Below are 24148 nucleotides of genomic sequence, written 5' to 3'. Positions count from 1 at the left end.
TCCTAGCTGGCTACTGTGAGAAGCAGAGGGTTGGATGAGATGGGCACTTGGGGTTCATTCAGGTGTTAGTTTTCTTATCTATAATGCTAGTGCTCCTGAACAAGTAACACTACTTTTCCACTGCATGACCTGCTGGCATTATGGAACTGCAGCTTGATAGTAATGCACTGCCATGCCGTGCTAAACTTTATTCAAACCAGTGGATGTGGTGTGAGACGACAGCTGGTGTCATTGGACCCATGTCACCACCCTCTATGAACATCCACGCTTCTGTCACCCCATGATTCACCCATGAAAACGGCAGGAAAGAACTGTATGATGCAATAACACCCCACATTTCATCATATGGCGTGAGTCACGAAAATGGCGGGAAAATTTTGCAGCAAAACTCCCATGATTTCCCAGCATATCAATTGATACGGAAATGAGTGTTAAACTTCCACTAGATTTCACTCAATCTTACATTGTGTTAAAGATCACGTAAATTGTGGAAGTGAGCTGGTCAGGAAACACAGAGGAAATGGAATAAAGTGAATGCAGCCTTGGTTTTACCCAGCAGCCTTCTTATGCTCTTATTTTTCATTTTAACAAAAAACTTTAAAAGGTTCGCTAATAATTGTAGTATCTAATCTGAACAAAGATGTGAGGAGCAATGCAGAAATGTCTAAACACTGAAGGAACATTGTGTAGCATTCCTTTTGGAATCAACAATTTTATTTACTTATTTTTAGCCAAATTGCTATGCTCCTTGATGTCACTGTCACTATGACAACATTATGATAAGAAAGGACTAGTCACTCTAGGCTACCTAGAAAAAAGATTTGTCATCTACATTTTTGCATAAAAGAATAAGAGCTACCGTGTGAGAGTTTATTGACTACAATGCTAGGTGGCTTGTGGTGAACTGCAGCAGTGACTGCTTGGAATAATAATAAAAAAACCACCCTGCTCTTTGTGAGAGGTAAGAATTTATTCAACCTAACTGTTATTGTTATTTTTACTCCAAAGCAATCACAAGGGAAGTAAGGATGAATATTGCCATTCTGTTGGATGCTTAGTTTTAATTCCTCAAAATGTAATTGCTATGTTACTGTTCAAACTAATATTCTGAAGAGCAGGGTTGGGGGACTGAATGCGGCTCTCCAGAACTCTTTACCTGGCCCTTCGTACTATCCCCAGCTACACAACCTCTCTTAAGCCCATTCTCTTCACTGCCCCTGCTCAGTGTCCTCCTTGAATGTTTTTGCTTGGCTGGAAGATGTCCTTGAATGCTTACTTGCCTGGATGGAAAGTGTGTGAGAGTGAATGTGGAAACTAACTAACTGTAAAAAAGCAAACTTTGCATGCATTGCTCCACCTATTTTTTCTCTTTCCCTGCCCACAACTCACATGTGGCCCTTGGAATGTTTCTAGTACAGTGGTACCTCAGGTTAAGTACTTAATTCGTTCCGGAGGTCTGTTCTTAACCTGAAACTATTCTTAACCTGAAGCACCACTTTAGCTAATGGGGCCTCCCGCTGCCGCCGCGCCGCCAGAGCATGATTTCTGTTCTTATCCTGAAGCAAAGTTCTTAACCTGAAGCACTATATCTGGGTTAGTGGAGTCTGTAACCTGAAGCGTATGTAACCTGAAGCGTATGTAACCTGAAGCGTATGTAACCCGAGGTACCTGTAAGGGGATGTGGCTGTTCAAGTGAAAAATGTTCCTCAGCCCTGGTGTAGAAGATGTTTGAGGAGATCTAAAGCCTGCTTTTGTAACTACTGTGGAACTGAGCATTGATGATCTTAGCTCAGGTATTTTTATTCCTTTTTTTAAAGAAAAAAACTGCACTTCACCCTCTAATTTCCTTTTTATTTTATTTATAGGAGGTTACAATATTAACTTTTAATGTGCAGGATCAGAGTCATTAAAGTTCTAATTTAAATTCAATTTTGCAACCTCGGGTTCTTCCCCCATGTTAAAAATATTATAATTGCACTGGCAAAAGTATATTCCACTTCAACTGCAGAATCATCCTGCTCCTATTTTGCTTTCCTATAGTGGCCTGCCAACATTATGACACTTGCTTTTTAGGAATATGCAATGTGATTATGGCATGGGAGTATGATTATATAAATGCTGTTTTCCCTGGCACTGTTTGAATTCTTACTGAATATAAGCTGAGTCCCAGCCAACATTGTTGGAGGGACTGTTTATGTCTCTGCGTTGGCTGTCTCTTACTGCACAAGCCTAATTAGTTAAATATATCCACAGTGTGCTGACTTGCTTTATCTTCTTGGCTTACTTGTTACAAAAAGGAGAGAAATTATCAATGAAGGAGGGAGGAAACCTGCCCCTCTTGTTGCCATTAAAAAATACTTAGCCGGTGGGAAGCACATTCTGGTCCCATCTGTTGGCAAGAAGAGTAAGGGCCACTGAGAGACTGCACCTGCTTCCTCCCAATGAGACATCATGGCAAGGAGAGAACCATTTGACTCTAGCTCTTGGTCAAAGAAGCAGCAGCTGCAGGGAGCTTACTTCCCTCCTCCCTGCCATAAAGAATGCTTCCCATTGCCATATGGTTGACCCATGTTTGAACAACAATGCTGGGCTGGATAGGCTTTTGGTACGATCCCACAGGGATGCTCTTAAGCACTCTGGGACCTTGGACTATTGGTCCATCTGTCGCAGTAATGTCAACATTGACTGGCAGCAGCTTTCCAAGATTTCAGACATCTTCCAGCCCCAACTGGAGATGCTAGGGATTGAACATAGAATCATAGAATGATTGGATCGTAGAGTTGGAAGGGACTTTGGAACCTTCTGCATGCAAAGCAGATGATCTACCGCTGAGTTACGTCCCTTCCCACTCTCTGCAAAGTGCCCTTTGACCTGGGACGGCTGACTCAAAACGAAGTGTACTTTGTCCTCTTGATTAGCCTGTCGACTAAGGCCCTCTAAAACAACACACAGTCTGTTGTGAGGATCACTTTGAGGATCATTCAACTGAAAGGCAGGCTAGAATTCAAAATAATAAATTAACTGTGCAGTCCTATATGAATATATGTTGTTTAATCATTTAGTCATGTCCGACTCTTCGTGACCCCATGGACCAGAGCACGCCAGGCATTCCTGTCTTCCACTGTCTCCCGCAGTTTGGTCAGGCTCATGTTTGTAGTTTCGAGAACACTGTCCAACCATCTTGTCCTCTGTCGTCCCCTTCTCCTTGTGCCCTCCATCTTTCCCAACATCAGGGTCTATATGAATATATAGGAGACCATATAACACTGGTCTGAAAGACCTACATTGGTCTTAGGTGCAAGATTGGTTTCACTATGCCCAAATTAATGAGGTCGTTAAGTTGGACAAAAAAACAGGATTCCAGGTGGAAAAATCGAAACTTGAGACAGAGTTGTTAGAACCAAAGACCAAGGTATTATCGAGAATGTATAACTTGCTGCTTAAATGGAATACACAGGATGAGACAGTTAAATCAGCCATGATAAAGTGGGCTCAAGACATTGGTTATAATATCATGTGTGAAGACTGGGAAAGGTTATGGACCACCGGTATGAAATTTACGGCATGTAATGCCTTGAAAGAAAACATTATGAAAATGATATACAGGTGGTACATGACCCCAGTCAAGCTTGCTAAGATATACCATTTGTCTGACAACAAATGTTGGAAGTGTAAGGAGGCTGAAGGAACATTCTTTCACCTTTGGTGGACTTGCCCAAGAGTGAAGGCCTTTTGGGAAATGATCTACAACGAGTTAAAAAAGGTGTTTAAGTACACCTTCCCTAAAAAACCGGAGGCCTTCCTCTTGGGTATTGTCGGCCAAAAGGTGTTAAAGAAGGATAGAACGTTTTTTATGTATGCTACCACAGCAGCAAGAATCCTGATTGCCAAATATTGGAAGATTCAAGATCTTCCCACGCTGGAAGAGTGGCAAACGCAACTGGTTGACTACATGGAGTTGGCCGAAATGACCGCCAGAATCCGAGACCTGGGAGAAGAAGCTATGGAGGAGGACTGGAAAAAATTCAAGAACTATTTGCAAAAATATTATAAGTTATATGAACTATAAAATGACGCATAATTTGAAATGCTAGCCCCAGCAATGAGAGTGCAATATCTATGAAATTGAAAGAATCAAGTTTAAATGTTAAAAATGATAATATGGTATGTTTTTAGAGTAAATGGACAATAAGGGATTTAAACTTAAATTGCAATTGAAAGTACAAAGAAACACATGAAACAAGGTTATAATTTGCTGATAAATTTATTGTTAAGAATGCATTGTGCGGGAGATGTGGGGAAGTTCGATGGAATGTTGAAACAAGCTGTTGAAAGGACATGATTCTTTTTATCTCCTTTCTGTCTTTTTTCTTTTCTTGCCTTTTCTTTTTGTTGTTTGTTTATGTCTGAAAAAATGCAATAAAAATTATTTTTTTAAAAAAAATGAAAGACCTACATTGGCTCCCAGTACCTTTCCGAGCACAATTCAAAGTGTTGGTGCTGACCTTTAAAGCCCTAAACGGCCTTGGCCCAGTATACCTGAAGGAGTATCTCCACCCCCATCGTTTAGCCCGGACACTGAGGTCCAGCTCTGAGGTACTTCTGGTGGTTCCTTCACTGAGAGAAGTGAGGTTACAGGGAACCAGGCAGAGGGCCTTCTTGGTAGTGGCACCCACCCTGTGGAAATCTCTCCCATGAGATATCAAGGAAATAAACAACTATCTGACTTTTAGAAGACACCTGAAGGCAGCCCTGTTTAGGGAAGTTTTTAATGTTTGATGTTTTACTGTGTTTTTAATATTCTGTTGGGAGCCACCCAGAGTGACTGGGGAAACCCAACTGGATGGGTGGGGTATAAATTATTATTATTATTATTATTATTATTATTATTATTATTATTATTATTATTATTATTATCTGCTGGATCAGGCCAGTGGCCCATCTAGTCCAACACTTTGTTATCACAGTGGCAAACCAGACACCTGTGGGGAAACCTACAAGCAGGATTGGGGCCCTTGAATACTCTCCCCTCCTGTAGTTTCCAATAACTGGTTTCCAACATGTTTGCTTAGACCTAAGTTCCATTGTTTTCAGTGATGCCTACTCCCAGTTGAATGCTGACAACGTTGCAGGGGGAATAATTTAAATGTCAATGAAAGATGAAATACTTTATCTCATATGGAATCAAGTGATGTTTTTGCCCAATCTGAGCTTGCTTTATTTATTTCACCTTTGCGGAGAGATTATTTTGAGTGAGAAATAAACATGCTTGCTCTCTAGGGCTTGTCATTTTTTCTATGTTTCTCCTTATTACACTGAGAGCAAGCAATGGAGCCATTTCAAAATTACAACTAAAAATAACAGTATACTATAAACTTCAGGTGGTTTGTAAAGATTAGATTACGATGATGATTCAGACAGTACCAACTGCTATTTCAGCAGAGCTGGGGAAACTAGAAAAAAAAACCTAGGTTGCAATCCTAAACTGCTTTCCTGGAAGTAAGTCTTATTGAACTCAATGAGGTTTATTTCTGAATAGGCGTCCATAGGATTGCACTGTTAATGTTATTTTCTCTCTAGAGTGAAATGCTGCCTCAGCATTAGGAGTATCAATGCAAGCTAGTTGTCATGTGCTGATCAGTATTTCAAATGATGGCTGTTGCTTCAAATTGAACCTATAAGTAAGCAGCAGCTCACCATGAGAGCTGGGTTACTTTCTCTATGCTGCGACAAAGAACATGCAGAACTCCTCCTTGCTATTCTTCTCACACACCTTCTCCAGAGTGACCCTTGGAGCCAATCCTCAGTGGCTGAATCACCTCCTTTCACTCTGATTGGCCCCAGTCAGCACAAAAGGTGAGAAGGCTTCCCTGTGGTTGAAACTCTTCCCTTTCATGTTGATTGGGCAGCTTGAAGATGCTGGAGACAATGACCTTGCTGGGACTCTGCTACAGAAACACTCAAGGGTCTTTCACCTCCCCATGACCCTGGATCATTGCACCTCTTATGTTTTGTCATTGCATCCATCCTCCAAAAGCAATAGGGAGGAGGAGGACCATCCGTGCTTACAATGTACTTTGGAGAGTCCCCACGTTTTGCTCCTGGCGAGGAGGGTGGAAAGTCCCTGGGAGCATGCAGAATGCTGTGCGCAGTGCCTTGGATTCTGGTTTACTCCTTTCCAGCATGTGGGGTACAATTGTATAAATGTCTTGAGGTTGGTGGTATCACACCTGCTCAAATTTCTCAACTCTTCATCATCTCAGGACTTGAAGAACAAGTGAGACATTGCCCAATGCAAGAGGTGTATCATCATATGGATATTGGGTCCCTTAGGTGGAAGATAAAGACATTCAACAACAATTGGAACCTTGCATAGTAAATTCCTAGAAGCAGAGAAATACAGAAGGCAAATTCTCAACTGAAGGGATCTTGAGGCGGCTTAGTCTCAGAGATACGGTAAATTCCTCAGTTTGTCTTGGAATAGTACCTTGCCAATCACAAAGTAGTTGCCAGAAATTGTTGATAGAAATAACTATTTACCGTACTTTTCCATCTATAAGACAGGGGTTTTTAATTTAAAAATTAGCTTCAAAATTAGCCCTCTTCTTATACATAAGTAGTACAGAGGGGGGGTTGGGCGATTGGTCTCAGCCGTGAGCAGGAGATTCTCAACAGTGATAGTGCAGGTGATTGGTGTCTGTGAGAAGGGCTGCAGGCAATTGGCTGCCGCTTTGAGGGTGGCCATTTTGCGGGTGCGTGTCTTCGGCCAAGCATGGAATTGTCAGCAGTGGGTGAGCGATTTTCGGCTCCCCCCCCCCCAAAGAAGCTCAACAACTCTGAGAAATCCAAATCCTCCCCCCAAAAAAGCTAAACAACTTTGGGCAATCCTCCCATTTTCTTACTTTTGAGTCCCCCCAAATAGGGGGCAACTTATGCATGGGGGTGTCCTACAGACAGAAAACTACGGTAACCCCCCACAAAGTGATCATAAATTTGCATTCCCATTTAGCAACTGATATGGGCATGGGGGTCCTGATCCATGCATAGGACACCTCATTTCCTAGGACAGGTTGTTAAGACTTCAACTTCCATTAGCTCCAGCCAGCATGGTCAATGGTAAATGATGATAGGAACTAGGTGATAGATTGTCTAACAGCATCTGGAAGACCTCAGGTTCCCCATCTGTGCACTCATAAAAACACATCTCTAAGTGCATTCCTTCAATGTATGCAGAGGCTCTATATGTCTGTCACATAAGTTGGCTCAAAAAGCGTCTTCAGGTTGTTTGTGCCCGCCATTTTTGTTGGATGTCTATTGTAGGAGACCTGCTGAGTGCTGGAAGTTCCTTACCAACTGCATGATAGAGATAAGCATTGAGTTGAATTAATTAGCTGTTTCGTGTACAGTGCTTGAAAACATTGAAATAACAATGTTTAATTAATGGGGGAAACAGAACATTGTGGGGGAGTCTCAAATGTACTGATTGTTAAATCTAAAGGAAGAACGCCATTTACTTTTAGACTTTAAGCAATTATGTGGACCATGAACCAATGCTGGAGTTTCTAGGTTGCTGCTTGCTAACATGTTTTAGATAAACACAAATATCCGGTGTTGAAGCGATCTGGCAAGTTCTTAGCTTTAACACTGTTAGTGTCAGCTGTTGGGGACAATTAAATAAGGAATCACAAATTATAAATGGAAGTAGAATAGGGTAAAAAAAAAGCCTGTTTATTTTGAAGATCAAGAAAGAGTAAATAAAAGACCCAACTAAAGCTTATTCTAAGTCAATTCATGAAATTATTATTATTATTATTATTTTTAAGGGCTACAGGCTTGGGGCTTTTCTGATGGCAGGGGGGGGGGGTTGAACTGAAAACAATAAATGAATTTTGTAACCAGAACAGCATTCTTGTGATATATCACATTATCTCTGAATATGTTCACCTAGATCATAGAATCAGATGGTCTCCTTCTGTTTGATAGGTGTTGATTTTGTGTGTTTAAATGTAGAACTCCTTTTTAGAACATAGTAGGTGTGGCTGGCTGAGTTAACCATTCTAACCAAATTGTGTTGGTACAGTGGTACCTCAGGTTACATACGCTTCAGGTTACAGACTCCGCTAACCCAGAAATAGTGCTTCAGGTTAAGAACTTTGCTTCAGGATGAGAACAGAAATTGTGCTCTGGCGTGGCGGCAGCAGGAGGCCCCATTAGCTAAAGTGGTGCTTCAGGTTAAGAACAGTTTCAGGTTAAGTACGGACCTCCGGAATGAATTAAGTACTTAACCTGAGGTGCCACTGTATTTCTAAATCATTAATAAAACTGGCTATCCTGGGAGGGTTCCTTTATTGTTCATTGCAAACAGATTTTTGATGAAATTTACAGTTTTAATTACACTGGCTTTTATTTCCACCTTCCCAGTGGGATGCTTACTGCAAAGATTCTCCAAACTAGAGCTATGCATGGACTTCAATGCCTACGTATGCGACTTTAGCATTTTATTTTAATACTTCATCCGCTGAAACAGAGGATCCCTTATAAGTGGCAAGACCTCTGTGCAATTGTGTCTCTTGTGTTTGTTATTATGCTAGATAGAACCCCCATGAAGTAAGGGAAACATGACAAAGTCCCATTGGAATTAACAAGGTCTAAGTTTACAATTAATCACATTTAAAAGCAAGGGGCAGTTTGTGCCTCATGTGGGTATCGCAAAGCGGAACAGTTAACATTTGTAAAAGCATTTTTCATATTAAAAGTGCCACTGGAATATTCTCATGGTTCATTTGTTTCTGTGTATGGCTGATCTGCTGTCACCTGTGTTGGCTGGTGTCTATTGGTAGGGCAGGAGGCGGGAAGGCCAATGGTAGGTGGAGCCAGAGTGAATAACAGGCAGAACCAACACATTCTCATTTTGACCCTGTCTTTCTCTCTGTGAACTTCTACAGAATCGACACTCAGATTAAGGAGGACGGAGCCAGCAGTCAAGGCCAACTTGTGAGATGGAAGAGTGGTTGAAAGCACATTGAGGTTGGTGGGGCAATGTCATATTCCTTCTAACAGAACAAACTCCACTGTCCATAAAGAAGGAATATTTCAGAAAAATTAAAGAAGTAAATCTCAACTCAATAAACATGGTCCACCATTCTAGGGGAAAGGGGATGGTTTGAACAATATTTTTTTAAAAAATGGGTTGGTGCACAAATTAGATTCCCATTGGGAGAATGAACCAAGACCTTTTCTGAGCAAAATATCTGCAGTGGAAGAATTACCACACACCCCTTTTAAGAGGAACTACAGAGAAAAAGAGGGTAAAAAAATGACACCCACTCACAGACTAGCTCAGTTAAGTGCTAAGCATTGTTATTTTCAGAGACGCTAAAAAGAAATCCATTTCCCCCTAGAACTGATTATTTGATCTGTCACTTCCTTGACAAAAGTGACAGGAGATTTAAAAACTATCGATTTCTCTCCTTTTTAATCATCTAAGCATAATAAGAAAAGAAAAATGTATGGTGAGGAATTTTTCCATATTTGTGTCTAACTAAAAAAAGGCCGAGGGCTTATTTTACTGCTGCATAAATATCTCATTGGAGATGGACAAGGTGTTTGAAACACGTCCAACAGCTCTGTATTGTCTACACTGGCAGCAGCTGTCTAGGATTTCAGTTGTGTTAAGTATAATTGGTTTAATTCACACAGAAATTGTGAATGCTTGTGTATTGCTGAAAGGGCTTTAACATGGGGATTTCCCATGGGCTATATTAAAGCCAAGAGATGGTCTCTGAACTCCTTGATAATTAACTATTGTTTTCTGCTAGCTAACACATGAGTGTTTAACCTTAGATCATATGAGAGGTACTGAACTGAAATTTCGCCATCTCTGAAGGGTTGTGGCTGGGGTCATTATTCTCTGACTTGATGAGAGTGAGGACATAAATGAAGCTCTCCATGTAAACAGCTTAAGTCAGGAGAGACAGACCTTTGCTTTTGAGTCTGTTTGGAGTATTTCATATGGAGTGGCATATTATCTTGTGGAACTGTTTGGATGTATCATTCTGTTTTGTTTTGAAGAAAGTTCTGCAAGTTAAGTTTTGAATAATACCTAATGGGTCTGGGCAATGCTTCATTTCCAGAAGGAGTCAGTTTTCATGTATCCAGTCACTTCAAAATGCACAATATTAATATCTGCTTGTACCTGGAGATGCCAGGGATTGAACCTGGGGGGCTTCCTGCATGCAAAGCTGTAGCTCTACCAGTGAGCTATGGTCCTTAGCCAGCCAGCATTTGTCAAAATGCTGTTGAAATGCACTGTAGTGTTGTAACAGCTGAGGAGCCAATTGCCTGTCTTAAAGTACACCAACACCACCTTGTTTGTGGTGCTAGTGACTCACTGAAAGGCTTTTGCTGATTCTCTCTGATCATTAAAATGCAAGAAGAGCATGAAATTACTATAATTTGAGGCTTAAATGTATGACACTGCACTGACTTTTTTTGCTTGCCTGTATTTGGGGCTAAAAAGGTTAGATTTCTATAAATAGCACACAATCCAATAATCGGTAGAGTTGTCTGTCTCTGGCTCCTGGGAATCTTCGGCATTTTCTTTTCTTGATACCAAGCTCAGGAGCTTTAGTAAACAACAATTTGGAAGGAAGAAAATAAATCCTGGATTGATTGCCTGCCACTTTGCATTTCTTTCTTAAGTTTGCCAAGCTTTTGCAGCATTGTCTCATGCCAAAGAATACCCAGTTCTCTTGGAGAGGGTTTTTGGGTCTTGCATTAAATCATGTGTGTGTGTTTCATTGTGTGCAAATTATCCTTGCAAATGGCCTTTCCACGTGCCCAAGAAAGGGCTCCGCAGAGTTTTCCTAGCTTATAGGTTACAGGTTTGATCCTAAATGTGCTTATGTAGAAACAAATTCCACTGAAATCATTTGACCTCTGATAGTAAGTGGCCCAAGGACGCGGGTGGCGCTGTGGGGTAAACCACAGAGCCTAGGACTTGCCAATCAGAAGGTCGGTGGTTCGAATCCCCGCAACAGGGTGAGCTCCCATTGCTCTGTCCCTGTTCCTGACAACCTAGCAGTTCGAAAGCACGTCAAAGTGCAAGTAGATAAATAGGAACCGCTCCAGTGGGAAGGTAAACGGTGTTTGCGTGCACTGCTCTGGTTCACCAGAAGCGGCTTAGTCATGCTGGCCACATAACCCAGAAGCAGTACACCAGCTCCCTCGGCCAATAAAGCGAGATGAGCGCTGCAACCCCAGAGTCAGTCACGACTGGACCTAATGGTCAGGGGTCCCTTTACCTTTACCTTAGTAAGTGGCCCAAATGCATGGCTGGCAGGTGCTGGCATATGTGACACCAGAATATGTGCCAGCTGACGAATCTTTGCTGTCTCTTTCATTAAGGTCTTCATGGCTGGGTTGTTCTGAAACCAGTCACCTCTTTGAATCTGAAAAGAGAATTTGGTAGCTCCCTCCCTTCACATATTCGGTGACTATGGGAGCTTTCCTACTGGAGCTTATAGCAATTTAGGAAGGCTGTGACTTAGTGGTAGCTCTGCATGCAGAACATCTCAGTTTCAATCTACTGGCAGTGCTGGTAGACCCTTCGATGAAATTCAGGAGAGCTGCTCCCAGCCAGTGTAGGTAATGCTGAGCAGGATGGCCAATGGTCTGACTTGAAATAAGGCAGCTCCCCGTGTTCAGGGAGGTGGATTCTTGTGAGGTCCACAGCAGAAGAGGACCAGGCAAACCTCCCTTCCTGCAGTAGTCCAGCTGGCCACCCCTCAGTGCATTAATTATCGTTCTTGTTTAAAAAGAAAAAGAAAAGGAACACTGTCATGATTCCAAGTGATATATCTTGCCTCGTTTGGTCCTGATAGTGGTATACTTGCTGTTTGAAAATAGTGTGAATTGGTTTTTAGCCTCTGGGTGTTGGTCGAAGGCTCTTAGATGTCCTGTGACAGATGGGACATTCTTCTCTTTCTGCCAGGACATCTCTATCTCTACTACTGTTTTGCCTTTTGGACAGCTATAAATAAGACTTCTAACACTCGTGTGGCTAGTGAATAAGTCTCAACGATCTTGAAAGCAGCCATACAATGAAAAGCAATTAGAGATGACTAATGTGTGTGCATCAGAGATGCTATGCTATAAAGGCTTTACTAAATTGTGGTTTTTCTTCTTAGGCGAGAACCATTGTGCAGTCTGCAATGAAGAACATTTTCCCCCCTAAGGTTAATTGCTGCACTGGGCAGGGGGCATTATTATTTTGAGTACTGGTGAGGCGTTGAACCTCCTTTTCTTGGTGTGTTGTGGTGCTGGTGAACACACACACACACTTTGTGTTAAAGAACACAAAAGCAAGCACAGACAAAGCTCCATGCTGACCATTTAATGTAATGTGTAGCAGGGCCCTAACCTCACCTTGAAAAGCAAACCCTCAAAACAAACATTAAGCCGAGCATACAGGATAAATGGGTGCATGTTAATATGCTAATAAACGTACAAGTGAGGTCACTGCCAAATGCACTTTTCTTCTGTGATAATTAAAGTCTAAGGGCTGCTGTGCCCCTTTCAGACTTTCAAATTCCATCTATAAATGCATATAACAGGAGTCATGTCTGCTGTCCACACTCTGGACCCCAATGTGTTGATCAGCTTTGTGTACATTTTGTACCTGTGAAGACTCAATTTAAGCAAGGCCCCTGCTTCCCTTTCTTTTCCTTTGCATGTTGATTTCAGCACCTAGGTTTGATGAGGCATGTGGCCCTCACCTGTTCTGGACCTACCCCAGCTGAGGAATCACACACCTCCCAGAGCTAGCCACCCCCACCCCTCACCTGGCCAGATACAGAGCTGGGCTGTGGGTTCTTGCCTGTCTCAGCCTCCTAGAGCATCCCTTCCAGTGCTCCCTATGCCTCAGAGCCTGCCATGTTCATGGAGACAAGGGCCCTCTGGCACTGGTGATGGGTCCTGCTTCTCTGGTCCCTGTGCACTGACTCCCATCCCCTCGCCATCCTGCATCACCCTGTAAGTACTTCCTACACCAGCCGCTCTGCTCCCATCCCCAGCTTGCAGCTTGCCCCAGTGTGTCCCAGTCCTGGCTACACCCCTCTTTAGGATCTTCCTTCCCCCATTGTCCTGCCAGTTCATGACAAATAGACCAATCTTTGATCAGTTTGAGTCAATGGAGCAACAACAGCAACAGCAAATGGCCTTCCCCAACCTGGTGCCTTCCCACCATCAACTCCCACCATCCCTGATGACTGGCCATGCTAGCTGGGTGCACATTTCAAAGGACAGCTACATTTCACTTCGTGTATTTTTTCAGGAAATGCAAATTAGTTAGGTTCACATTAAAATGCAAACCAAACTGAATTTCTGCCCCATTGCTACTTCCAGCTGAGCCTATGCTTGTACAAACTGTGTGCCCCATTTGTACCCTACAACATTTAGGGCACACACTGCATGGAAAGAGACTACATGGATCCAGCTTGTACCATGTATGATCTATTCAAAAATCCTAATGAAGGTTAGAGTCAGGGGCAGCAGCTGCAATCTTGCTCTATCCCCCTAAGCCTGATTTCTATGTACCATGTCATGTAGGCCTTATGTTATGGGTAATCGTCCATATTAATGAACAATGCACAACAATATATATCTTTTATACGTATTTGGCTAGTCCTGTACTTTTAAAAAATGTTTTGAAGAGTATTTGCTGGGCATTGTTGTTCTTAAATGTACTTTTATTTTACGGGAACTCTCTGAACAGTACTAGCCTTTCTGATTTGATTTGTGATATCAATAAGTTTTTAAGCACAGAGAATGACCTTAGTACATTTGAAGAAAGGTTAGTACATGTTGGAGGGTTAGAAAAGCTATTGCACTCTGTTTTCATTTTTTAGGATATCGGCTTACAAATGGTTGTCCAACAAACCTGCCTTTACTGCTGCACATAAGTAGGCTATAAATAGCCCTCCAACTTAGAACGGTTTCAAAAATGCTATTGATTTGTATAGAATGGTGATCTCGGTGGGTGCTCCAGTTTGATATATGTCATAGGGTGATCCTTAACCTTGATGAACCCTGCCAAAGAATCAACCAGCAGATGGGTTGAGGCAAGATTATTTGGCAGAGTTCACCAAGGTTAAGGATCACCCTATGACATATATCAATTTGGGGCAGCCCCCCCTTAGATCACCATTTTGGGGGGATCTATGGCCCATCAGCTGCAGTCTGACAGAAGCACTTTCCCCTGGATCCCTTTAATGGAGTACCCTGATTCCTTGGAGAGTATATCATATATAATTGGCTTCCTGATGTCTGGGTCTGGAGGGGGGTGGTGCCTATGGCAGCCCTCCAGCAGCTTGCATACATGGAAGTAATAACAGGGGTTGGGAAACTGGAGCAATTTCCAAAAGAATGTGGTTGCGGCTACATGCAAGGGCATGGTCTTGGCAGCTAACCCCCATTCTTTATGGGACATCTTCCTCCCATTCATGAGAGAGATGCGAGCCCACCCCAAACTGTGACCTAAAGGCTTCACAAAAATTCCATGTCCTAGAGTATGCTCGGAATGTGGGAGGAATAACAGGATTGTAATATTCTCTGCATCACAGTGCGCCTCCAAGTGCTCACAGGATCTCGGGAAAGGGCTCTGGCTGAGCCCTGGGTGCCAGAGCTTGAAAGTGATCATTCTGAAATCAAGACAGAGCTTATGCTCTGCTGTCATTGGAACAAAACTGGCTGAAAAGAATATGCTAGCCTGCAAATACTGGAGCGTCAACTGAAACCGAGGCCTGTGGCTGGCTTTTATAGCTAGGGAGTGGACCAGAGGGAAGAAGTTCTCCTTCTGGTCCTAGCATGGCTGGTGGAGAAGGTTGCACCAAAGTTGGAAGGTCACCTACTTGCCATAGGCTGTGTCAGCCCACAACTGGCAGTAAACATCCACTATTTCTTTAAAGTCACTATGATCTAATATTTATATTAATCCTGGAGAAGGGAGGGATGATTATGAGCTACGTATTTGCAAATATGCTTCCTCTAGAAAAAAAACACCTCCTGAAATTAATTATGGCGGGAGAAACATTATTTTTAGAAGTGACAAATCATTAGTGTACTTAATTATATACTTGATGATTGTGAATTTTAGTCCAGAAATTGGATTTAAGTTCATACATCTGTTAATGGGCATTTAATCAACATGCAGTTCATGTTGGGTTTTGACAGGGGCCTAAAGTCCTCCTGTCTCCTTCCCAAAGCCTAATTGGTGCTTTCCCAGCTTTGGGAGAGCTTTGGGATCCTGCCAGAGCCTCCTGCCCAGTGCCTCCCTTAGCTGACTTTGGGAAGGCAGCGCAAAGACTGAGGGGGCATCAGATTTTGGCCTTGCTCACCCTACGTGTGACGAGGCAGTGTGCAGCCCATGGGTTCCATGTTGAAATACTCTTGCGGCCCACTCGATATGAAAAAGTTGGACCTCCCTGGGTTAGATGGTTGAGTAATATCCCAGCAAGACCCAGTATCCCACTCCTGACTGACTCATACACCATGGCAGCCATACTTCATCCAACCTGGGCATCTTGAGGGGCTTCCCCCTCCTTTTACCTTCCACTCAGAGCTTGAGAAAAGTGTCAAGGGGCAGCAGTCCTGAGTTCTGGTAGCACTAAAGTCTCTACCTTGTAAGATTTCCATCCTGAGGCTAGATGAAGCCAGATTGTATTAAGGCGAGGGAAAAGATCCCTATGTACCATCCTAACAACCAAGAAACAGGATTTTTATGTATTTTATTGAATGGTCTCATCTCTATAAGGAAAGAGACATATGGGGTTGCTGATCAGTGTCTTAGCACCATGGACAGCGATTAGACAACAGCAGGGGTTGGCTATGGTATTATTAAATTAATTAAATTTATATACTGGCCTTCATCCAAGGATCACAGGGTAGTTTACAATATTAAACCACACAAATACATAACATAGTAACAAACAAAAACGAATACCCCCACCAGTTTTAAAGGCCAGATATTGTTCAATTAGCCAAAGGCCTAGGAGAAGAGGGATGTTTTGCCTGGTGCCTAAAGATACATAACAGACATAATGATGAATGCTCCAGGTGAACCTCCCTGGGGAGAGCATTCCACAAGCTGGGAGCCACCACAAAAAGGCCCACTCTCATGTTGCCACCTTCCATACCTCTTGTGGAGGAGGCACACACAGAAGGGCGTCAGATGATGATTGCAGGGTCTGGGTTGGTTCATATGGGGTAGGGATATCATCACCTGTTGGATGGCTTACCACTTGTTGTGGAGCTTACTACAATACAGGAGCTTCCCTGGGAAAAGGAGGTGGCCATAAGGTGCAACTCCATCCATCTTGGTGTATATTTCATGGTGTGTCTCATGTTGTGTTGGCAGGTGGGAGCTTCTACCATAAATATATAGACCCTCAATGGTTGTATTTTCAGTACTGGTTTGGACCCTCAAATATTTTTATAACTTGGCACAAGTAAGCCATAATGCAGCAGGTGGCCTAGTTTTGTCAATGTTGTGCAACTGCTTTCCATGTTACTATGATATCTGAGAACAAAATAGAACCTTTTATCAATGTTCTGTAGTACATTTTAATCAGCTTCTAGAACAGTGTTTAGCTTTCTTAATTTTGTTTAACAAGGCTCTTCATGTCAGAGTGCTTACGTTTTTATTTCTAAAAGCATGGTACAGACTTTTTAAATTGGGATGGCAGATATGTGAAACGCTAATCACAGTTAACGAGAATTGCAGAGCATGTAAATAAAAGTGTTTTCCATTTAGACATCTTGACTGCAGATTCCATAAGCCTATTTTGCAGCCTTAAGAATATCTGCGGCAAATGTTTATTTATTTATTTAAGCATCCCATTCATCAGTCCCCAAGAACAATCAATTTCCCCTCAAAATAAAAACAGATTAAACATCACAATTCCAGTGAAGCAGGAATCAATAAAGCTGCAAATAAAAGAACTCTAAAAACAAAACAATCATCCTGAAACAGAGAACTAGAGAGTAAAGCATTACAATAATCAATTAATAAAGAAAGCCAAAGGGATAAATTCCATAGAACTAAACCACTGTGTTAAAACCACAGTATAATGAACATCATCTTAGAGAGAGAGAGAGAGAGAGAGAGAGAGTTTACATATTTTAAAGAAGTCAGGGAAAACAAAAAGGGGTTTGCCTGATGCTGAAAATACATTTAGGTAGGTGCCAGACTGGACTGTCAGGGGGGAAAGCTAATCACTCTATGACCAAGAGGGCAGTGTTTGTGTCTGTTTAAGTAATCAGAGGCTTGGTAGGTGCATGCAAAAGATATCAAGGACAGTTTGGTGCCTATAGGCACCACATTGGTAACCCCAAGATTCCCTGCAGCTTCCTAGAGACTGAACTAGGTGGCCTGCAAGATTCCTTACTCTCCAATGCTGCTTCCCAGAGTTAGTTCCACTGAAGCTAATAAGCCTTTCTTCTGAACAGACATTAGGATTGCACTGGTTATGGAGAACAAGGCTCTCAACTGCTACTAGTCACAATGGCTATATGTTCTTCGTCCACTGCCAGGGACATTAGGCTTCTGAATGCCACTCTGCTGGGAACTGCGAGTGGGCATAGCGCTCTAGGGCTCACATCCTGCCTGCTAGGGTTGATCTACTATGAAACGAAGATTAAGCTTCAGGGCCCCTAATCCTGGAGGGGCCCCAGAAGCAAATTTAGTCCACGATGGGTCTAGTTGACCCAATTTGAGTCGCATGACTCACATGGATTTTTGTTGTTGCCTAAGGTCGGCAGTTCGAATCCCCACGACAGGGTGAGCTCCCGTTGCTCAGTCCCCGCTCCTGCCAACCTAGCAGTTCGAAAGCACACCAGTGCAAGTAGATAAATAGGTACCCCTCCAGCGGGAAGGTAAACGGCGTTTCCGTGTACTGCTCTGGTTTGCCAGAAGCAGCTTAGTCATGCTGGCCACATGACCCGGAAGCTGTACGCCGGCTTCCTCAGCCAGTAAAGCGAGATGAGCACCGTAACCCCAGAGTTGGTCACAATTGGACCTAATGGTCAGGGGTCCTTTACTTAAAGTCTGAGAGTCAGCAGCAGAGAAGTTGCAAAGTGTGGTGATCTATCATGGAACAACCCCATTGAAGAAAGGCTTACCCAGACCTCCTTGCTGGTTGCAAATGGGGGGGCATAACAGTTCAACCCCCCCCCCCATGTAAATCTGCTACTGTGCCCTGCTTCCCACACAAGGGTGCCAACTTGAATAAAATATTGGAGGGGGGAGGCACACCCTGTCCCACATAATCACGTGACACAACACCCCCCCCCATTTGATGCCCATCAACTCAAATATTGGAGGGGGAGCAAATGGACCTCGGCCCCTAGGAGTTGGCTCATATGTTCCCACAGGAGCAGGCGAACAGGACGCCGGCCTAGACGGCTCCAGACGATTCCATCATCTCCAGGTGAGGAGGCTGCGGCGAGCGCGCGGCGTTTCCTCGCAGCACCTGGCGGAGGAGCAGCAGCAGCAGCAGCAGCAGCAGCGACCATTCGGCGCCTGCCGCCTCCGCCGCCCCGCAGCCGGCAGCCCCTTGCGCGCCGCCCCCGGGAGACCCGGCGGCCACACGGCGCGGGAGACTCCGGGGCCCGCGTCGTCAGCCCTGCTCCGCCGCCTCCGTGTCCTCGCGAGGGAGACGGCGGGCGCGCGGGCGCGCGGGCGCGGGCACACACACTCTCTCTCGCTGCCCGGAGGAAAAGCGCCTCATAAGGAGCCGAGGCAGCGGGGAGAGGGGAGGAGAGCTCACCGCGGCTGGCGGCCAACAGGTAAGGAAGGCAGTGGCGGCTGCGTTTTGGCGCGCCGGGCTGAGCGAGGAGAGCGTCGTGCTGGAGGCGCCCGCTTGGCTGTTCCCCAGCCCGGCTGCCCCCCAGCGAGGGGGAGGCTGCGGCGGGGCGTCCTGCTCCCTGGACGAGGGCAGCCTGTGGCGCTGCCCCTCATTGGAGGCTTCCTGCGTCGAGGCGAGCAAGTGCCTGCTAAGTAGGACTTGGGGTGCAGATACGTGTATGTATGTATGTGTTTGTTTGTGTGAGAGGGTCCGGGTGCGCGCGCTATGGGCGCGCGAGACTCTGCTGCTGCAAAGCCGGAGCTTGGATGCTTGCTGTGTTTCTGCCTAGTTGGTATTATCTCCTGTCTTCGCCACCCGCACCCCAAAATCATAACCCGTGCTATCCTGTAATTGAGATGCATGCAATATCCTCGGTCTGCATTGCACCTGCAGCAAGTTAGCAAAATCCCTGCCTGGGTGGCTGGATCGATTGCAGCGTCGGGAGGCTTGGGGACAGCCTTTATTTATCTCTCTGTTTGTATGCGTGGCTGTTTGTTCGGCTTTTGTTTTTCCCCTTCTTCAGTGTATGCATGTAAACATGCCAAGGGAACCTTAGGAAGAAAGTTGTGGCGAGCAGCCTTGATGCTCTTCCATTCATATCTTCCTAACTTCTGCCTTTTTTTCCCCAGCTCAGTGAGTCTACTCTAAATTTATCTGTGACGTTGGGGTGATGTCATACGTGTCATGTTGGTTTATGCTGGGTTTATATATGCTGCCTTGGTGATACAAGCAATTTTTTAAATATAAAAAACGTGTTTTGTCTGCAGACAGAAAGTTCTGCAGTGGCTGGTCACTAGAAACTTTACTTCATTTAAGGTGGCAGATTCTCCCCCTCCAAATGACTTGGGGAAATGTGATGCTTGCTCGAAGCTATATGGCTGCTCTATACAGTCCTGTGCCAAACGAGCCTCACTGGGTTCAGTGGAGCTTATTCCTAGTGCATAGCACTGGAGTCTAGCATTACAATCTGCACAGTTCAACTTTGATTGTACATTTTCCAGAGGACCTAGGCTATTGGGTGACTAACAAATATATTTAAAAATGAGAATTGGTCTGCAGCCCTATACAGACTAATCTAGGAGCATGTATGAACTCATTGGGACTTTCAGTGTGAATCAGAAGTATATCAATTTATGGACAATTTGTGTTTTGTGCTAGTAAAAAATAAAAAATGAAGGGTCCTTATTTAAATTGTTGGTTTCTGAAAGGTGATGCACCTGCTAGGCTTTCTTTGCACTGTTAAAATTCTGCAATGTTGAATTCTGTTTTGGTTTTTAAGTGTTCTTGCAACACTAAGAAAACAAACAATGGGTTTGAATTCAGACTAATGCTTTAATCTTGACCCCATTTATCTGAGGGTAAGCCCCACTGAATTCATTTGGTGAGCATGCTTTAGGCTCCACTGTAAAAGGTAAAGGTAAAGGGACCTCTGACCATTAGGTCCAGTCGTGACCGACTCTGGGGTTGCGGTGCTCATCTCGCTTTATTGGCCGAGGGAGCCGGCGTACAGCTTCCGGGTCATGTGGCCAGCATGACTAAGCCGCTTCTGGTGAACCAGAGCAGCGTACGGAAACGCCGTTTACCTTCCCGCCGGAGCGGTACCTATTTATCTACTTGCACTTTGACATGCTTTCAAACTGCTAGGTTGGCAGGAGCAGGGACCGAACAACGGGAGCTCACCCTGTCACAGGGATTCGAACCGCCGACCTTCTGATTGGCAGGTCCTAGGCTCTGTGGTTTACCCCTCAGCACCACCCATGTCCCTCCAGGCTCCACTGTAAGTAGTCCTATTTGGGGCCCTGTTGACAGTGAGACCTAAGCCCAACAGAGGTAGGGTTTATAGGGCTTATTGTAGCTTTCAGTGTGATTCTATCAGTATTTGCTTTGAAGTAAGTTCTGTGGATTTCACTCAAGATTATTTCCAAAAAAAGTGTACCTACAACTGCTGACCAGGTCTGGTTTTGACTTAATATTTCAGTCATCTTTTAGGTAGAAGTTACCTATGAAAAAGTGCCATTGGAGTGTATTCTGAAGCCATGAAGCAGAGGACAGTGCTGTTTCTGAAGGGCAGCACAGAAACAGATTTTCTGCTCATGGGTTCTGGACTGCACTGGTTTTAAGCAACTGGTGTTTCTTCTCCTGCCTCCTGTGCACCCCTCCCACACAACTCCACAGTGGTGAAATGTGGATGCCTTGATTCCTTCCTTTCTGATGTCTCTGATTATCACCTTTTTTTTTTTTTTTTTTTTGGAAGGGATAGTTTAGAGGCCCTCTTCTCCATCCAACTGAAAAGATGATAAATGTTGTAAAGCAACTGATTAAAAATATCTTCCACGTCAACTAGATTAAGAACATAGGAACTAGCTTATACAAACCACTGGTCCATGTCCATCTAACTCATTATAGTAGAAAATGACTTGCAGTGGCTCTCCGAGATTTTGGAAAGGTCTCTAAGCTGTACCTGGAGAAGCCAGGGGCTGGACCTGGGAACTTTTGCATGCAAAGCAGATGTTCTACCACCAAGCTATGGCCCTAAAAGAATTAGGTGGGCATTTATCAGTATCTTAAATTCTTGTTTAATTACATTTTGTAAAAATGTGATTTTAGAGATAGAAACCCACCTCACAGTGGCCTCAGTTGTGTGTTTTAAAATCAATATCTGCCCAGTGTGAGCTTAGAATCATAGAATTGTAGAAGTGGAAGGGATCCTAAGGGTCATCTAGTCCAACCCCCTGCAAATAGCCATGCGCTTTGGATTTTGTGAAATGCCAACTCAGAAATTCTGGTGTGCCTAGCCCTCCCAAAATAGCATATGTAAACTGACAGCACCCCTGAGCAATATTTCTATTCTTTAAAAATATTTCTGAGCTTCATAGCTTCATACTCCAAGCACGGGTAATTAAAATGAGGTGCTTTTAACTTTCCGTAGCCAGTATGGAACATATTGTGATAACTCTGTGTGATGCTTAGTTTCTCTTTAAATTGTCTGAAGATTTTATAATTGTGTGCTGTGTTAAACACATGTGCTCCAAGTTAGTAACATACAAGTTTTTAATACAGCTGTGTTTAGCAGCTATTTATTTCTGTGTCATGTTGTTTTAATTAATGCAAATCGGCACACTGTGGTGAAAGGCATCAATATTTCCATAGTCAGTTCACATGAACCAATGCATGTGAAGATTTTTACGCTCTTAGTTCATGCATATAGTGCGTTCATTCCCTGATAGAAGCGTGTACTGAAATTGCCTAGTCAGAACCAACTAAACTGTACCATTTACCAATAATGGTTTACATTGTACAACTCTTACATCACAAGCCTATGAATGTCTACACTGAAGTAAGCTCTGCTGAGTTCAATGGGGCTTACCCCCAGGAAAGTTTGCATCAGATTGTACTGAGAGCCAGTGTGGTGTAGTGGTTAAGAGCGGTAGACTCGTAATCTGGGGAACTGGGTTCGCGTCTCCGCTCCTCCACATGCAGCTGCTGGGTGACCTTGGGCTAGTCACACTTCTCTGAAGTCTCTCAGCCCCACTCACCTCACAGAGTGTTTGTTGTGGGGGAGGAAGGGAAAGGAGAATGTTAGCCGCTTTGAGACTCCTTCAGGTAGTGATAAAGTGGGATATCAAATCCAAACTCTTCTTCTTCTATTACTGTAGCCTTTAAAATGCAGCCTTCAGCAATATTTTCTGCATATGTTGTCTGAAACAATGGCAGCATCCCAGTATGGCCCCTGAACTCTCCTAAGGATATAAAAACAGCCATACTGGTGCAGACCAGTCAGTCATATAGTTCAGCATCCTGTTTCTCAAACACCCTGTTCCAGCTCTGCCCGAAAAGCAGGATACCAGGACAATAGCACTCTCCTGCTGTTCCCCAACAAGTGGTATTCAAAGGCTTACTCCCTCTGATCCTGGAGGTAGTATATAGTCATCCTTACTGGTATCCAATGATACCATTATCATCCATGATGTTTTCTAATTACTTTTTAAAGCCAACTAGGTTAAGTATGAATCATAAGGCTTGACGGGATCACGAGGATCATCTAATCCAACCTCCCTGCAGTGTAGGAATCTTTCACCCAATGTGGGGCTCTGTGGTTGACGGCCATCATCATATCTTGTGGTACTAAACTCCATAGTTGAACTATGCATTGTGTACAGGGTAATTCATTTTGTCTGTCCAGCAATTGCAGATTCACTGGTTGACCATGGGTTCTTGTGTTAAGAGAGAGCTATAATTTTCTCTCTCTATCTGCTGGCTCCACACCCTGCATAATTCTATTCTTGTTGTTTCCTCCACCCCATTTGCTTGCCTTTTTTCTCAGCTCCAAACGTAACCATGCCCTTTGGAGAGTTCTTTGCTCCTCTAATCACTTTTGGTTGCCCTTTTCTGCCCTTTTCCCAGCTCTCCATTCTTTTGAAACGCAATGTCCAGAACACAATACACTGGCTGTGGTCCCAGCATAGATTTGTTGGCCCTTTCCTAATTATCCCCAGTATGAAATTCACCTTTTTTCACAGCAGTTGCACACAGGGTTGGCATTTTTATTGTGCCCGTAAGATGTCTTTCCCGGTTGCTTACAGCAAGCTCAGATCCTATCTATATAAATGTAGAGTTTGGATTTTTATTTTTTTGGCTCCGGTTTCTCCATTGGCTACTCGGAACAGCATTTGCTGTTTTAATGCCGTTCACCCAATTTGGAAATAACCTTCTGAAGCTGCTCATAATCTCTTTCTATTTTCACCACCCTAAATAATTTGGGCTGTGTATGCATTAACATTTACTCTGCCTCCAGTGTGCTCCCACCACTAGTCTTTGAAGCTGTGTATACAGAGCTGGCCTGCCTACGAGGCAGAGTGAAGCAGCTGCCTCAGGTGGCAGAAGCACAAGAGGCAGCGCCACTTTTGCCAGTGGCGGAACACTCTTTGGGAGCGCTGCTTTGCTGTTCATATTCTTTCCCCCCCCCCCATTCTGGTCAAAGCACTGCAGAATACTTCCCCAGGGGGTGTGCTCTGGCATGCAGCCTAAATGGGGTCAGGGCTTGGGGGGCAGGGAGCAGCACATTCAAGTAGTGAAGGAGGATGGGCTGCTTCTGTATGTACACATACATGAAATATCCTGTTGTTTCCTGAGAAATACTCCTGTTTGATGCATATCCCCTCAAGACAGTTTCCATCCCATTTTAAAATGTATGCCACCTTCACTTCGTAGTTAACCTGAAGTGTGTACATTTGAGAGATCCATTG

General features: G+C 43.9%; 1 protein-coding gene across 6 annotated transcripts in view; it reads left to right on the top strand.

The window, feature by feature from the left end:
• Nucleotides 1-861: 861 nt before the first annotated feature.
• The window catches only part of DGKB (diacylglycerol kinase beta), a 255173-nt gene continuing 231886 nt past the window's right edge, over nucleotides 862-24148 (top strand). For 3 of the 6 annotated variants that reach the window (XM_083468110.1, XM_083468105.1, XM_083468106.1), the window contains exon 1: nucleotides 18642-18843. The gene's annotated coding sequence lies outside the window, so the exon portion shown is untranslated. Of the gene's footprint in view, nucleotides 962-18417; nucleotides 18486-18641; nucleotides 18844-18880; nucleotides 19079-24148 lie in introns of those variants that run through there. The other 3 variants (XM_083468107.1, XM_083468109.1, XM_083468108.1) reach the window with 3 other exon arrangements.

The sequence above is a fragment of the Podarcis liolepis genome (genome assembly GCF_965112155.1).
Source record: "Podarcis liolepis genome assembly, chromosome: 12".
Classification (NCBI taxonomy): Eukaryota; Metazoa; Chordata; class Lepidosauria; order Squamata; family Lacertidae; genus Podarcis; species Podarcis liolepis.
Note: the sequence above shows the minus strand (reverse complement) of the source record. Positions and strands in the feature narration are given on the sequence as shown.